Here is a 4,030-nt window from a genome sequence, read left to right as displayed (position 1 = left end):
CGTCTTTGAGGAGCGGCTCTTCAAGCCCTCAGCCCTGCCGTGACTGTGAAACACGGCTCAGCCTCGGGAGGAGCTCCCCCAGCCACTTGCCTCGGGAGCCCCAGTCTGTGGCCCGGCCTCAGGAGCACGCCTGCTCCTGACGATGGAACCTCAGGAGGGGTGCTGGATCACGGAGCTCCGGAGTTACTTAACACAAGGGACCCTGCCGCAGAAGGAGGAGGAAGCGGAGCGTGTGGCACGGCAGGCCACGGCATACTGCATCAAGGATAGAGAGCTGTACCGGAAGCGACCAAACGATGTATCCCTGCGCTGCATCTCCAGGGAGCAAGGAAAGGAACTGCTGGAAGATATACACGGCGGAGACTGTGAACATCATTCATCATCACGGACCCTCGTCAGCAAGGCGTTCCGCAGTGGGTTTTATTGGCCCACCGCACTCAATGACGTCGTCGAACTGGTGAAAGCTTGTGAGGCCTGCTAGTTCCACGCCAAGCAGATCCATCAGCCGGCAGGAGGCCTGCAGACTATACCCCTTTCGTGGCCATTCGCAGTCTGGGGGCTGGACATCCTGGGCCCGTTTCCTCGGGCGCCAGGGGGCTACCGCTACCTCTACGTCGCCGTGGACAAGTTCACCAAGTGGGATGAAGTAGAAACCGTCCGCACCATCCCCGCGGGTTCCGCGGTCAAGTTCATCAGGGGCATCGTGAGCCGGTTCGGGGTGCCGAACCGCATCATCATAGACAACGGTTCGCAGTTCACCAGTAACATCTTCAAAACATACTGTGCTAACCTTGGAACGCAGATATGCTACGCTTCGGTGGCGCACGCCCGAAGCAACGGCCAGGCCGAGCGAGCCAACGCAGAGGTCCTGAGGGGCCTCAAGACCAGGACGGTCAAGAAGAAGCTGGAGGCCTGCGGCAGAGGTTGGTACAACGTGCTTCAGTCCGTATTGTGGTCCATCCGCACAACCGCGACCAAGCCGACTGGAGAGACCCCGTTCATCCTGGTCTACGGAGCCGAAGCGGTCCTCCCTCACGAGGTCAGACGTCGCTCCGCGCGGGTCCTGGCGTTCGATGAGGCACAGCAGGACGCCATGCAGGGGATGGACCTCGTGCTGGGGGAGGAACGTCGCCAAGAAGCCGCGCTGCGAGCGGCGAGGTACCAACAAGCACTGCAACGATATCACTACTGCAACATCTGCCCCAGAACTCTCGAGGTAGAAGACCTCATGCTCAGGCGGGTTCTCTCTAGGGAGGGATTGCACAAGCTCTCTCCCATGTGGGAGGGCCCGTTCAAGGTTGTTCATGTTTCCAAGCCCGGCTCCGCGCGCTTGAAGACTTAGGAGGGGGTGCCGGTCCAGAACGCATGGAACATCCAGCACCTCCGGAGGTTCTACCCCTGAAAAGGCCCAGAGCCTGTGAAGAAGGCGAATGCCTGTGAAGCTGTCGCGTTTTGGAAAAGGCCCAGAGCCTGTGAAGAAGGCGAATGCCTGTGAAGCTGTCGCGTTTTGGAAAAGGCCCAGAGCCTGTGAAGAAGGCGAATGCCTGTGAAGCTGTCGCGTTTTGGAAAAGGCACAGAGCCTGTGAAGAAGGCGAATGCCTGTGAAGCTGTCGCGTTTTGGAAAAGGCCCAGAGCTTGTGAAGAAGGCGAATGCCTGTGAAGCTGTCGCGTTTTGGAAAGGGTCCGGAGCCTGTGAAGAGGGCAAACGCCCGTGAAGCCTGCTTCCCCCAAGAAAGGCCCGAAGCCTGTGAAGAAGGCCAACGCCTGTGAAGCTCGCCGCCCGTAACACTCTCACGTAATAATGAGTTGGGGCTGTACATGCCCCGGAGTCTCAAGAGCGCCGGCCTCAGGCCCTGGGGCTCCCTCTCACGCCCAGTGGCAGCACTTAGCTCCGCGCTGGTGAGAAGACGTCGAAGACTAGATTAGGTGTAGGACGCGGCTTTTTCATTTGCTTTCCGCAGTTGGCTTGTTCATTCTCATTCGAAGTTTTATTGAATCTATTGCCGTCTTTGGCTCGTGGTTCTTCGACTTTTTCACTCTCCTGCCTTGATTTCTTTTATGCAAGGCCTCACGAGGGGGGCAGCCGAGCGCCCTTGCGAGTGTTCCTGTCCTAGTCGTTCAAAGGCTTCACGACCTGGGTCCATTACAGGAGCACCCCTCCAGTCCGTGCCCCACGGGCACTGCGACACGAACACAGGGCCTGGGTCGGTCGCCCCCCATGGCTGGGGTCAGGAACTATCCACGCGCGGGCACGTAGCCGGAAGGCACGATAACGGAAGCAAAGCGATGATTAACAGCAATAACCCAAACACGCCCCCGCGGGGCTCCACGCTACTGTCTTTTTACGCAGGAAAAAGGAAAAGAAAGAACAAATCAGGCGCAGCTCGCCTCACACCGGCCTGCAGGAAAGGCTCGAGCTGCCTCCGGGGCTCAGGCAGACTCCCTCTCACGCTTCACCGAAACGCGACGGCGGGCAGACACGCTACCACCTCCCAAGCATGTACGACGGCGTGGAGGCTGACCGCGGCCATCGCTAGAAGAGTCGCCGCCTGAAGAAGAGCCGGTGAAACTTGGGGAACCCTGAGCGTCGCCAATCACGCGAGCGCTGTCCTCTCCATCATCGCCGGGGCTGGGTTCCCGGCCGTGGTCGTCGTCCTCAGGGCAGCACCCTGCACGGCGACCATCTTCCCCAAACACCCTCACGTAGAGGGTGGCATCGTCGACAAACTTGAAGTGCAGGGTGCATCGACGGCTCAGGCCACGCGCACAGGCAAACGTCTGCCAACCGTGGGTCAAGGCCAGGCTCCCGGCTGCGGAGACCTCCAGTGAAGCCCATGAGGCCCGGCTGCAGCAGCCGTCTGCCTGAAGCCAGAGGACGCCCGGGGCGTCGGCCGGGAGCTCGCCGAGGAGGAAGCGAGGAAGTTGAAGCTGGGTGCTAGTCGGCTCCGCCGACCACACAACGAACTCCGGCAGCACCTTTGCAGCGCGAAAGCGCGGCCTAGGGGGACGCGCGACCGAAGCGCGCCCCCCGGCCGCAGCAGTCCGCCCGTCACCGTGCTGGAAATCGTCTCCACGGTCGCGGGGAGCTGCCGTGGTGGCCACAGGATGTTTGCGAGGGCGCCCTCGGCCCGCGCTTGGGCGGGGGAGAGGCAGGCTCAACCTGGCGAGCCTTCCCCTTCTCTGCGGCCGAGAACCTCCTCGACGGGGCCATGATGAAGAAGGAGAAGCAAGAAGGGATGGATTGGAAGGGCACGCGCCGTTCCGTACTTATGGCCGGCGAAGGCCAACCGCCGACCTCCACGATCGCAGGTAATCATGACCCGCTTTGCATGCAGAGACTTGTATAATCCGTGCAGTTGCCGAGGCGCCATGAGGAAGTGGAGACGTCCACGTCCAGTCAACCGCCACGCGGCGCCCAAGGCCGCAGGCTGTTAGGGCCCGCGGCCCTTCGCTCTTGCCCTTTCGCCTCCCTGCACGGCCAAATCCGGGCGCGCCTTGGGCCCGGGGGCTACTGTCGGCGTTCTGGGAACGGGGGTCCCCAGACTTGCCTGCCTGCGGCCTGCGGCGTGGCTCAAAGGGGACCCAGCACGACCCGTCCTCATCAACACAGACTCAAGACCCTCGCGAGGGGCCAAGCCTCGCGGGGCGGACGACACGGAGCTTCCTCAGGCACGGCCTCATCAGATTGGCTCGCGAGGAGGCGGAGATATCAAGGCGGGGTACCTCACGAGGTGCCCGTGACGCAAGCCATGACGACCAAGGGCGCCAGGCGGGCGCCAGCCCGCGCAGTGTCCTCCTTTCCTCTTTGGTGTAAAGGGAGCAAGCGCAAGCGAGAGCATCAAGCAAAGACACCTGTTTCGGTGCAACGAGACCAAGACCGGTCCAACGGCAGGGAAGAAGTCATTGTGGAGCCCAAGCCAGCGTCACCACCAGAGTCTTTGGCAGGCGAGGACCAACTTTAGTCAGGATAAGTGTACCAGATGTTCCCTTCCAAAATGGCCAATTGTTGGCGCCCTTCCCGCTCAATATT

The sequence above is a fragment of the Triticum dicoccoides genome, chromosome 4A, assembly GCF_002162155.2.
Source record: "Triticum dicoccoides isolate Atlit2015 ecotype Zavitan chromosome 4A, WEW_v2.0, whole genome shotgun sequence".
NCBI classification, from domain to species: Eukaryota; Viridiplantae; Streptophyta; class Magnoliopsida; order Poales; family Poaceae; genus Triticum; species Triticum dicoccoides.
Note: the sequence above shows the minus strand (reverse complement) of the source record.